The sequence below is a fragment of the Carettochelys insculpta genome, chromosome 2, assembly GCF_033958435.1.
Source record: "Carettochelys insculpta isolate YL-2023 chromosome 2, ASM3395843v1, whole genome shotgun sequence".
Classification (NCBI taxonomy): Eukaryota; Metazoa; Chordata; order Testudines; family Carettochelyidae; genus Carettochelys; species Carettochelys insculpta.
In genome coordinates, this window is record NC_134138.1 from 181412775 (window position 1) to 181426523 (window position 13749).

The 13749-nt window shown below is 42.7% G+C and overlaps 1 protein-coding gene across 7 annotated transcripts in view; it reads left to right on the top strand.

Moving 5' to 3' along the window:
• Positions 1-13749, top strand: part of COA1 (cytochrome c oxidase assembly factor 1) — a 210530-nt gene that overhangs the window by 43011 nt on the left and 153770 nt on the right. For 2 of the 7 annotated variants that reach the window (XM_074988073.1, XM_074988074.1), the window contains exon 3: positions 2737-2879. The exons of the other annotated variants lie outside the window; for them this stretch is intronic. The gene's annotated coding sequence lies outside the window, so the exon portion shown is untranslated. The remainder of the gene's footprint in view (positions 1-2736; positions 2880-13749) is intronic. 7 annotated transcript variants of the gene reach the window in all.

The window sequence follows — 13749 nt, forward strand, 5'->3', positions numbered from 1 at the left end:
GACGACCAGGACAGCAGCCAGTGACTTTCAGTTTGCATGAGAATCAAGAAAACAGCCCCTTGCTTTGCTTGTGTTTTAAGGCCAGACTTGTTTTAAGGCCTCTGACTTAATTTTGATATTCCTTCACTGTTCCCTGCAGTTCTAGTGGTTAGCTCTGTGTGCCTCTTATGCTCCCCCAGCATTCCCTTCCCCAGAAGCCTGCATGCCATTTGAAAAACTTATACCCAAATGCTGCTTTTGGAGCCTGAGAACATATGATACTGTTCCTATAAATCCTGATGCTTTCTCCCATTGCGCTGCTCTCATTTATGATTGCCTTTTCTGGAAACAAGGCATCATTTTAGGCTTTGAGCTGTTCAGCCAAAACACTTTTAAATCATCAGACTTTGAAAACTGAGGCACAAGGTGAGGGAGCAGGAGCCAGGAAGGGGCTCAGACCAGTTGATTCTTTATGTTAAATCAGTAGCTCATTTGGACTGAAGAATGATCAGCCCAGCACACATGATACTGTATCCATTTCCTGTGGAATGGAATTCTACATCTGCCAGCTTTGCTTCCTGCCAGTTAATTAACCCTTACTGCATGTGTAACTGCTGGTTAATGGAGGAAAACTTCAATTTCTGTCACAACCATGGGACTAATTAAAACTTTCCTGTCGGTTTTTAACAAGCAATTTGTTACTTACAGCAGTCTGTCAGCTCAGGCACTCAGTCCCATAAAATACCAGTGGCACATACTGAATGACTATTAATGAGCTTATCTTGGGGTAGCTGCCCTCCACCCCACTCTTAAAATAAGGCCGTTTGTTGGCTACTTTAAAAATGATTAGCTGCTTTCTTCCTCCTTAACCTAGTAATATTGTATGTAACCCTTCTGCCGGAAGGAGATGGCAGCAACCAGCGCCGGGTTCAACATCTAGAGGTTCTTTTTCATCCATCTCACACAGAACTGGCTCAAGCCCCCACCCAGTAGCCTGGGAAATTCACACACCCCTGTGCCTCGGAGAGGCAATGCTTCCCCACTCGCAAGCACAGAGTCTGAGTGTAGAAAAGAACTTTTAATAAAAGAGGCAGAAAGGTCAATTAGCATCAGCTTGGGAAAATACCACACCCTGAGTTCATAACCAATCCTCAAGTAACTGTCCCAGCTCAAATGCACTGAGCAATGTCCTTGGCCTCTCAGGCTCACCAGTCCAATACTGTAAACAGCCAATCCACACACTCAACTTTCTCCACGCCCCAAAGTCAAATGCCCCACTTACAACTTGGTCCAGGCCATGCGGGCACTGACACCTCATGCTGATGCATTCCCTCATGGACCTGAGACAATGCCACCTTTGCACTGGTCCGGCGTTCTGCTTGCTCCTACCAGCCATCCACCAGTTGTGTCATCTGTCCGCCTACTGCTCATCCTGCCGGCTGACTGATGGTTGCACCGTCCGTCTGCCACTGTGGGTTTTGCCTGAGGCAGAACCCTGTGATTTCAGCTCTTAGTGGCCTTAGCTGCCACCTTGTGATTTCAGCTTCTACTTGAGTAGAGTCTCATACAAGATACAAACACTGGTATCCAGCTCTATCTTTTTAACAGGTAGAGAGGGCTAGTCAAACCAGGCTTATAGATATATGGCCAAGGCACTCAGCTAGCTGGTTTAACCTGTATCCCTCCCCTTCTGCTTTACAATGCTTTAAACCAGGGGGGCCCTGTGTAATCCATGTCTTATACAGTTATGATGATGTGCCCTGTCCCCCCACAACAACTTGGAGCATTGGTGAGACTTCACGAGTGTTAGCATAAATTGTAATTTTACAACGTGTTTACAATAGACAAAATCTCATTGCTTCCTTACTACCCATCAGGCTTTCTTTGCAAGGTATCACATATGCACACCTTTGCATTCTCATGCAAATGATCTCTGGGAGATACATTCCTCCCCGTCTTCAGCAGCATTGAGTTCCTGCTGGCACATTCCTTACATGTACACTGTGTATGGGGACTAATAACCACTTACGGGCATGGGCAGGCAAGATGTCCAGACAATGTGGAACCAGTTATCTTCTCTGCTAAGGCCCATAATGGTATAAAGGGGGCCTTAGAAAGCAGCAGAGAACCCCTGGCGGAAACCTTCCACTGAAGGGAGCTTCCCAGGCCCTTCCCAGCACAATTCCAAGCCCCCTTAACATAGGGGGCTGATCAGGATGGCAAGTAGAAGGAAAGCAGAATGGCCAAGGGGAAAGGTGTGGCCACAGCGTATTGCCTTCTGGCTATTTGGGGCCATAGAAAGCAGAGAGCAAGGTGTAGCAGTCCCAAAGAAGAGTATACTTTTCTAATGCTGTTCTTGGGCTCTGCACACGATCAGACTGAGAAATCAGGCTCTGCATATCCATAGGAAGCCTTTGTTGTCTTACTCTTGCCACGTTCTGCATGTAAGTCCTACGCAGTTCTCTAGTGCATAGAGATTTATTGGTTGGTGAGCCCTATTGAAAACAGTGGAACCCCTCCTGAAGTAAGGTACTAGACAGACAGTGAGAGTAAGGCTGGCAAAATACAGCTCTTAGTTACAAATATTGTAAATGTAAACAATGGGTACCAGTTATTTGCTTAGTGGTTAGAAGCAGAGAGCATGAGGTGACAGGAGCAGTGTATAACTGTTTTTTTTTTAAATGTTTTATTGTATAATTATAATTGCATAAATGATGAAGGGCTCACCTCCTTTAAATGCTCTCCTACCAAACACAGGGCTTCACTCAGTGAAAATCAAGAGTTACCGAGAGCTGTGTATATACAAACACCAGTACACCATTGGTGTGAAAGGAGAATTGGGACCATGTGACAGTTACAGGACTTGGCTCTTAATTGTAATGTGAGAACTGAATCAAATGGTAAGCAGTTTTTCCCCTAACCTCAGTATGCATCTCTTGATCTATTTTTTTCATCTGAATCAACTTTAACCATGCTGCACTAAATCTTCTTTCTTGCAGTGTAATCTAGTTTCTCTTCCCCATATGGAATTATATTTTCTTTTTTGTCAACACAGACCACATGAGAGACACATGTTTTGGCTCCTGAGGAAAAACCTCGAAGACCATGGGTTATAAAAAATACAATTTTTTTTTTTTGAAGCTAAGTACAGTTTTTAGGTTTATCAGCATTTTTGATTCCCAACCAGTTTTCAGCATGGGGAAAAGCACAGTATTAAAAGGGCAATGGTACAAGCTCAGACAACTATTTTTAAAAAGGATTATCTAGTAAAGTCAACCTGCATGATGAAAATGGCTTTTCACAATAGTGAAATGTATTAGTCACAAAACACACCCTTCTCTGCCTCAGGAGACTTCGATTATGGTGTACACCAGTGTTTCTTAAGCTTTTTGAGACCTGGAACACCAAACAATAATAATTTTTGTGCCCAATGCCTATCAACATTTTCTAAAAAAATGTTGTCAGGCCAAAAAAAAAAAAAGTAAAACAACCCCAAACAGCAATAAATACAGCAAAACCAAAAGGAAGTAATTTTAATCAGGTATCATAGCAGTGAAGAAGTAATGTTGTATCCGGTTTTAATAACAGAAAATATGTACCATCAAAAAAGTGTTGGCGCTCACAGTACACCTGCGAGCTGTTTGCAACACCAGTGTTCCATGGAATATAGTTAAGAAACATTGATGTACGCTATACTGTGTATAAAAGAGCAGCTTCTCTTTTGTGGGGAGAAAATACACTCCTCTTTATGTACACACTAGCAGTCACTCCACAGTTTTTTGTTACCGAATATATATATATATATATAAAAATTGTGCTCTGTCAGTGATAGGCATAAAACCAACCATCCAATCTCACCAGTTCATATTTATGGAATGAGTAATTTATTTTAATTTATTTTATTTTAATTTATTTTTCCTCTTCTCCACTCCTCCTATTTAAAATACTTTCAACTGTGATGTTGAATGGTTCTAGCTAGCATCGTACAACCTGCCAAAATGTCCTTGTGATATCTCAGTGGGAAGAGAAGTGCATGTTTTAAATCAACTGGTTCCTCCAAGTGGAACCCCTGTTTGTTCTGTTGAATAGCAGCTGGACGCTTCAGAGTGGTTTGGACCATGGAAGAGCTGGGTATCAGAGGGGTAACCATGTTAGTCTGTATCTGCAGAAACAACGAGAAGTCCTGTGGCACCTTATAGACTAACAGATATTTTGGAGCATACCCTTTCATGGGCAAAGCCCTGCTTCATCAGATGCAATAAAGTGGAGATTTCAAAGGCAGGTCTAATTATACAGGTGCATGAAAAGGAGGGAGTCCCAATCAAGAGGAAGGCCAGAGCTGAGAGGTTAGTTCACTGCGGGAGGATGTGGCCCACTTCCAGCAACTAATGTGGAGGTGCCTGAAAGACCTAAAGTGTCTAGGGTCCTAAGGGAGAGAACAAGGTGAACATAACTGCCCTGCTACTACAAGCTATTAGGTTATTTTAGAGAGGAATCAAGGAGGCCAACCTTAGCTCTGAGAACTTTCTGCAAAGTAGGAGATTAACAGCAGTGTATTGATTCTAGTTTGCATATTCCAAGTAAAATGCCTGCACCATACTGCATCAGGAGAGGCTGGCCGTGACCTAGCTAATTATACTTTTCTAATATCATCTGAAAACAAGTAGTTCTAATTTCTGCTAGAAGAGTAGGGAGCACAGAAGGGCTTCAAAAACGGGATGAAAAGGGTAGTAATGTGCATGGTAAATGGAAATGGGGGCAGGCTATGCTTAACAGTTCTTTTATTCTATCTAATCTTGATTCAACCCATTGATCAGATGAAGAAATGCCCATGAGTGAGATTCAGAAATGTGAGTCAAAAATTGTTTTCATGAGTAATAAGAAGCGTGATGTGCGAGGGGAGTCCAGCCCTGCAAGTAAGGCAATACCCATTCTATTGTACTACGAGTTGCAGTACCCTTTTTTTGGGCATTGCCTGGGAATTGCAAGCTTCAGAGGTGCTGTCTAATGATCACATTGCAGGAAAGTGATAAACACAGGCTTAAAGTGAGATACAATTGTGTCTGCCAAATTCATCACCTAAAAGAAAACAGCTAATACAAACCTGCTGAGAGAAAGAGCTGAGACTGGTGAAGCCTAGGTGTTGGTGCTTTACTTATTACCAGAGATGCCAAGAATTTTACTTGTTTGGAAAGAGCGTTATGGGAAGTAGGGGAAGGATGATAAGAGCAGCAGGGTTTTTAAGTGGATATATATAGGACAGCTAGAGGAGACAGGTATTTTCATACATTTGAACTTAACAGTTCAGAGGTAATCTTTCTCTCACACTTCAGACACCAGTATTATACAATCATACATCAAATTTGGCATCAGTTGGTCAGACTTAGTGTGAAAGGATTGCAACTGAAATTTAGATCATTACAGGAGATGGCAAGTTACATTCTGTTAATAATGGGGCATCTTGCTGACTTGCAAAGATGATTCTTTGCATGCAACCTAATTCATTGGCTGGTTATTAAATTCTGTCTAAAGGGCTTTCCTTTACCTTTTGGATAGTATTTTGGAAAACTGAGATGACTCTATAATACTTTGTTTTATCATGAATATTCTCCCAAGTAATCCAAGTGCCTGCAGCTTGGAGATCTGTGTGCCAAAGCATAGTATATAGTTTGTAGACTACATCGTCTTTAAAATTTTAAAAAAAATCTAAGAAGTATTGCTAGGGTTAACATATTGTTTTCCCTCTCATCCCCAAACATGGGCAGGTGGATTACAGAACACACTATCCAAGTAAATGTTCACTGAGGTTGTAAGTTCCTTTTGGAGCAGCATAGAAAACAGGATCACTGGTTTAAACCATGAATACGAATGATTTCCTCTACACAAAGCTCCCAGATGTTTGAAGTGACTGATTTTTTTTTTCCCCCTTCCCTGCTGCTACCAAACACTTTGTGATGTGCATCAGCAATTTATTGATAAAGTAAACGTAGTTCACTGAATTAAAAAAAAACCCTTGTAGCAGAGACTAAGTTCCTTGTAGAAAAGCATTTACATTTAAAATTAAAGTGGTAAAAACATTCAGAAGGTTTTTTTCTTTTTTATCTTCTTTTGGTTTAACTCAGGTTTGAGTTTATTTAAACAAACAAACCTTGTAAGGACGGAGGAGAACCCTTGCCTTGAGAAGCCAAAAAGGAAACAAAAGAAATGATACTCAGAGTTTTAAAGCACTGGGAAGAAATTATCACAAACCAGCAATTGGAACCTACAAAGATATGAGAGGCGCATATTAAAGGCAGTTATTTATTTTTCTCAGTAGGAGACCTGCACAGTTGTCTTATGTTTTTGCAGCAGGAGCTGAGCACAGCTGAGGCCTTGCCTTGGAACATGTCATTTTGAAGATAGCATGTACAGCATTAATAAACGTAGAACAATAGTTGCTGTCAAGTTAGATACAAGGCACTAGTTCACTGAAGGGGGACTGACAGTGTCAAAAACCATTAGTGGAAAGCCTGAGACTGTTTTATATCCTTCATCTGAATCCAAAAGATGAATTGATGCCCTGGAACTGGTTTTAAGGCATCTGTCTGCATCAGAGAGTATATGTTGTGGGTTGGTGGTTTTTTATTTGTTTGTTTTGTTTTCTTTTTAAAGCAGCAGGCAAACAATTGCTTCCCTCTTCCTACCCCCTTCCTTTTGTCATCTGCATAAACTCAGTAAGGCAACAGGCCACAATGAAACAAATTCTTCTGTGGTATAAGAAGGTGCAGCTCTACTGGAATCAAGTGAGCTTTCAGTGAAGTTTTCTCCTCACACCATATCAGAATATGGCCTGCTATTTCCCATGTCCCCAAAGCAGAGTCTTTCAGTGGTTAGATCACTGGATGGGGACTGGGCAGACTTGGTTTCTGCTCCTGGCTCTGCTGCTGGCTGACCCAGGGCAAAGTCACCTCACCAGTCTGTGCCTCAGTTTCCTCACCTGTAAAAAGGGAGTCATGGTACTGACATCATCTGTAAAGAGCTTTAAAACCCACTGATTAAATGGTTCTGAAAAGGTCTAGATCTGTGGTTCTCAGAATGTGGTCCGTAGACCCCCATGGTCTATGACCATCTCACAGGTGAGCCATGGCCTTGGGACTTGCCCATCAAAGCTCTCCAGCCCTTCTCCCCACTCTTAGGTTACAGCTGTGTATCTAGGGTTTTATGCTCCAGGAGACTAATATGAATACTTTAATATTTAAGGCATTTAGAGATAAGTGAATGCATTTTGTCATCATGAGTGGTTGGCTGGTGGTCCGCAGAAGGGTTTGTGTTGAAGGGGGTGGATTGCAGGCCAAAAAGCTTGAGAACCACTGGTCTAGGTTATGTTATTAGTGACTAACCAAATGGAAGAGACACAGCGGGAAGAAAACAAACTGGTTGATTTTCAGCGCTGGGTAAGTAGGTTAAGTTTTGAAACTGGCTTAAAAGGTGTGATTGTTTTCCCCCGCCTCCACCTTTGTGTCTGTCTACAGAGGAACACAAGTAAGTAAGATAGTCATTGATTAGTAACAAGGTGTAAACACACTCATCAGTTCTTTAATAAGTACAAACTACAGCTGCTATAATTATTCTCCTCCTTAATAACACACCCAAATGCCATATGATTTTTATTTTAAAGGTATCCCATTTCCCTCCCCCATCTATAGACAATTATTATATGTTGCTACTGAAGCAAGTGGGTTATGTCCTTTTATATTATACTTAAATGACTCTCACTCATTAGGGTTTTCTTCTCGGATCTCAAAGCACTTTATGTACAGAGAAGCCTCACAATCTATCCCAATAGTAAGCATTAGTATGCCCGTTTCTGTGTGTGATAGCTAAGACACAGAAATGTGACCAGAGCTACATTGTGAGTCAGTTTGAATCAGAACTGAGACCAGAACCGAGGAGTCCACTAGCTCCTTGCCCCCCTCCTGTTAATTGCCTGTGTATGTGTTATGTAGGGCACAAAGAGGTGTTAGAATTAGAACACAGACACTTTTTTAATAATTAGTATATCAAATGCTTTTGCATCTACTTTGAGATCTTTTAAAAAACTTTCTTCAGCCCTCTGTACCCACAGGAATGTGGAGATGGCAGGCTGGGATTGAGCAGGGGCCACTGAAAAAGAAGAAACCATGCATATGGAAATATTTATCTCTCACAGTGGAAGACAGTCTTTCCTGTACAGTCTTCACTTTAGGATGCCTGTGGGGAAGAGTGTCTGTAACTGAAGAAATGATTTCCCTTTAACTTGTGTCCTTTTGGAATACAGTATAAACACACCTTATGGTCAGACTTATTTGTAAGTCCTGGAATTTATGATGGACAAAGATTTAAAACCCAAGAAACAAATGCCTGGAAGGCTTCTAGCTATTGATACAAGGGGAATAGTAAATGCTCTTGGCTAGTTTATTCAAATACAACTAGGTTTGGGTGCCTGACTTGAGGGAGAGTCCAGGGCCCATTTTCAAATTGTTGGGTGCTTTCTGAATATCAGGCCCCTTTAAAGTATCTTAGGTTGAGGACCTGCACGCTGGTGCTCCATGAAATCACTTGCCTCTTTGACATCCGTACCCACTAACAATATTTAAAAGTGTTCTGTGCTGTTGCAGATGCTGGAAAGGGATTCCTGTAGTGTAGATCAGGGTGTGCAAATGGGGGGGGGCATGAAATTTCAAAAAGGGGGCTCAGCAAGTGGGTCCATTCCCCCCACTGGGGCCCTCCGCTGCCTCCTGCAGCCTCTTTCCAGTCACCTGCCCTGTGCCACGCTCGCTGCCTGTCTTCTTGGTCTCTGCTGGCAGAGAGCCAGCTTCATTTCCAGTCCCCACTCCCTCCACTGAGGCCCTCCTTTGCCTCCTGCTGCTTCTCTCTGGTCCCCTGCCCTGTGCAGCTGCCTGCCTCCCTGCCCTGCAGTTTCTGCTCACGATAGAAGGCCAGAATAATTTCCGGTGGCCCACCCTCTGCTCCAGGGGTCTCTGCTGCCTCCTCACTGCTTTTCCAGGCCCAGTTTACCTGCACTGCCAGCCCTCTTTACCCCCCAGATCTTCACCCTCTCCTGGGACTGCTGGAATCATTTCCAGTCTGAGTCTCCCAGCCATATTACCTATGTCTCTTGGGAATCAGGTTTTGCAGACTTACCTGAGTGGGGTTGCTATATGTGTGCTTTTACTGGGACAGCCCCTGGGTTCAGTTTCTCCAGCGGGTAAGTGCAATTATGTTGATCTTTTGTTTTCATCTTTTCCTCCCTTTAAAGAGCTGTCCGAGAGGGCTGGGAAAAGGGGAGAGGGGTTCTTTAAACAGCAGAGAGTTGTTTTTTGTATTTCCTCCGACGCAAACTGAGGCATGAGTCAGGCTTTTGAAAAACAGTAAGATAAAAGACTACCTGGCATTGACGGAGGTGGGGGGCTCTTTAAGCAGAGTGAATTTCCATTGGTTTGAATTTCATTAGACAGGTTGAGGGGGCGGCTAATTGCAGAAATGAAAAGGGAGGCCCGACGAAAAAACTTTGCTCACCTCTAGTTTATATAATGGGTCAGATTCTGGGCTGGGATAAAATTGAAATAGCTTCACTGAGGAGCAGCAAATTGGCTCAGTGTGCCTAATGAAACTTCACTATGGACAGTGGTCCTTGCCTGTGTTCAGCAAGGCTCATCTTTCACAGGGCGGTAGGTGTCATTTGAGGAGAAGAAGGATGTGTTAGGGCATTCACACTGTGCCTGGGAGACCCAGGTTTAATTTTTTGCTCTGCCATAGGCTTCTTCATTGAGCAAGTCCCTTAGGTTCATCTTCCTGCCCTGTAAGCGTCTGAGCCTGGGACGACAGACTTGGGCTTTTGGGGTTTGCACTATGGTTCTTCACATAGCTTGTGGGTAGGGATGACTTCAGAGCCTGAGGTGTAGGCCAAATTGCAGCTTAAACACTTCTGCATAGCTCTTGCTAGAAGCCTCCCAAATCTGGGTCTTTCAGTGCAGGCGTGGAAGCTCACTACCACTTGCCATGTAGATCATAGGGTTGGAAGAGTCCTCAAGAGGTCAACAAGTCCAACCGCCCTAGTAAAAGCAGGACCAATCCAAACTAAATCATCCCAGACAGGTTTTTGTCAAGGCCAGACTTAAAGACCTATTGGGAAGGAGCTACTGCCATCTCCGTAGGTAACCCATTCTTGATCTTCACCATTCTCGTAGGCCGTGGCTACACTAGCACCCCCCTTTCAAAAGGGGTATGCTAATGAGCCACTTCCGCAGATGCTAGTGAGGTGCTTCCCATGCATACGCAGCCCATCATTAGCATTATGGCAGCTGCACGCGTTTCGAGAGCGCCACTTTCGAAACACACACCGCCAGTGTAGACGGGGACCGTTCGAAAGGACACGCTGGATTTCAAAAGCCCCTTCCCAAAACTGAATGGGACTTTCGAAGTCCAGGTGTCTTTTTGGAAGACCTCCGTCTACACCGCTCCTATTCAACCCCTCCCCCCACTCTTCACCCCCTGACTGTGCTGCCCATAGCATTGAGGTAGGCAGCACAGTGAGCACACCACCAGGGACTGGGAGAGCTGAGGCTGCAGGGGAGGGTCCAGGGATTAGCCTTCCTGGGTGGGAGCTGGGGCTGAACAGAGGGTTTTAAACAGGCTAGATGTGGCCTGTGGGCAGCAGTTTACCCCCCTCTGCTTTAGACTTTCTATGTCTCAATTCCCCATAGGGGCGTTGTGAGGACATTAAAATTTGTGAGTTGCTTAGATACTATGGCTGTTGAGGTCATACAAGTACCTAAGACTCAATGAGTAAATGAAGGGGCCATAAACATAATGTAACAGTACATTTTCCCTGTAATCTTTTCTCATGTTCTGGTAAGGGAATAGCAGAGTCAGCCACTGTCTGAAATGCCTCCTTTTTTATGGAGAGAAGCTGACTCAGAATCAGCTGCCTTTTGTGCTCCCAACAAACCCTTTCCCTGGCATTGTCCGAGAATGAAGTTATGACATTCTTTAGAGTAAATCAAGGTACTGACAGCAGAGGTGGAGTACGTGAAATGCGGCTAGACATGGGAGGGGGCAGTTCCCTTGCTACTTTTCTGGTCCTCTTTGACTTTCACGACTGATCTCACAAGCTCAGGTTGAACTTACAACTTCAGTCTGTCCAAATGAAAAGCTTCAGGTTATAGAAGAATTTTTAACACACGTGATAGCGTAGCTGCTTCTCTGCTTAGAGTAGTAGTGTGTTTCTAGGTCACATTCCCTTTTACCTTTTGAAGCTGCTGGTGTTTCAAACTTTATTTTTAAATTGCCGTATATTTAAGTTCTGTTCTGGCTAAATCTTGTTTTTTAACTCAGATTTAGCAGTTGTTGAATCAGGCCTTCCAGGCTTCTAGATCGCTAGCAAGGACCCCAGAAACCCCTGGATCTCCAGCAGCAAACTAGATGGGGTTCTTTTGAACCCCAACATTCCACATGAAGTTTGTCTAAATAGCTACATTTCTATCATATGTGTGGATTGGGATGAATCAACATTTTACAACAAAAAGCTGTTTTCCTGGACAGTTCCTGACCAGCTCTTGTCAGGGTCATTTGTTGGTACTTCTCTAAAGAAAAATAAGTCCATTTCAATTTCTTTGGGTTTTTTTTAATTGCTGTTTTTTGTAAAATTAATCATTTTACCATAACTTATAAATCTCCACTGATTATATATTTTTCCATATTGGGATTGTATTAATTAAAAAGAATTAAAAATATATGCATCTCCACACCTTTAATTTTGGAATCTGCAGTGTCTGTAGCGCATCAGTGGATTGGACACAGATGGCTGCTCAAGGGAGCAGCCCTGATGACTAAATAGCTGTGTTTTCATTCAAGGCACTGCAGCATTTTTGATCTCTCACTCAGAAATGGTTTATGAACTCTTAAATTATCACCAGGCTTGCAGATGCAGTGATCGTATGCTAGGGAACTGCAAACAAATAAGATGTAAACACACATCATGTTACGAAAGTGTCTGTTGCTTGACACAACATCTCTCTCAAGTGCCTATTAAGCAGTGTTTTTCCTCTGAGAGATGCAGTACAAGATAGTTGCTAAAGTAACTTGTTAGAGCCAGTATGTGGCAGGAATGATTCACTGGTTCTGTGATAGACACGCCTGACAAGTTGGTATTTGTTTAGTTTTCATGGGCATTTAAGGACTTGAATTAAGAGTTCAGAAAAGAATTATTCTTTCAAAGCTTTGGGTAGGGTTTTTATTATGTCACTCCTGCATGCAGAGAATCCAGGAAGTTTGCACCTTTGGCTTCTCAGGTCAACATCTCAGTATTGTTAAAGTATACATACCAATTACATCTTTAAAACTGAGAACAGGTACTCTTTTCGTATTCTGAAATCTCACTCTTTTTTTTTTTTTTTAAACAGGGGAATACAGTTAAGCCTGCTAATGACAGATTAGTAGGTATTAACCTATAATGCTATTCTCTAATAACAACAAATATAGGTCACACTACAGCTATAATTATCCTGCTTCTCCTGTCACATGTCCTATGTGCAAATCATTAAGGTGTGTACGTATACATATTGTTTCAATATAGGTGACGAGTAGATGCATGTATCTTCAGAATTGTCCCTAGTATGCCCTCTCCTCTAATTCATACAGAAGCCTTTCAACCTAGGATGTAAAACCACTTTGCAAATTTAGAGATAGCACCTTTTGTGTATCAGTGGAACTTGGGAGGAAAAACCAGCAAGATTTGGCCCTTTGGCTCCCTTGCCCTTGTGAAGGTAGACGTAATCCATTTTACAGCAGGGTAACCCGGCACATGGTGAAACTTAAGGAGAGGAGAATGTAAAGCAGTCAGTCGAAAGGGGCATAGGTAGTGCTAGAAGAAAGGAAAAAGTATGAGAAATGAGGGAATAGAATAACAGTCTAGGGAGAGAATGAATACATGGGCGGTGGTGTGAATGCAGCAAGCTGAGGAGAAAAAAAAGGAAGAAGACAAGCCAGTTGGACGAGATGGAGCATAAGATGACAGAGTGTGGGAACAAGAAAGGTGAACAGCAGATAATGGTGGGGGATGGGAGGAAGGCAATTAGGAAAGACAGTGAATAAAAATAAGCAAAGGAGAGAGAGAATATGAAAGTACACACAAAGGAGAAGAGGTTGAGGGAGGGAGGAGGGGAAAAAAGCTAAAAAAGTTGGTTGGAAAAAGGAAAAGAGACCTGGTTTTACCTTATTTAACGATGCATTCATGCTCCTGTATTTTAGAACATTTCCCCATAGGTGCATGTCTGCCAGATGACAGAGGGATGGGTGGCTAGTATGAGTTCTTAATACTTATGCTGGCTGCTCCAGATTTTTCCAATTAGTTAAGTAGATATAGAGGCAAAAATAGATTAGAATTCACCAGAAAGTGCACACAGTTCTTTCACCAATTTGGTGTATCATTATCTCCCCCTTATATGGCGAGCTACCCCTTGGAAGCCTTTTCAGTTTCTAATACAGAGAACAGTCTGTGGACTGAACCTGATGAGAGTATTTCAAGTCAAATAACTGGCAGAAAGTCTGGGTTAGACTAGAAAATGGTGAATTAAAGGAGTACTATGTGAAGCAAACCTAGAACAGATCCTTGGGGTACTCTACTTGAAACTGCCTGCCAACCAGACATTGAGCCATTGACCACTACCTGTTGGGCCCGACTATCTAGCCAGCTTTCTATCTACCTTACAATCCATTTATCCAATCCATATTTCCTTAACTTATGGGCAA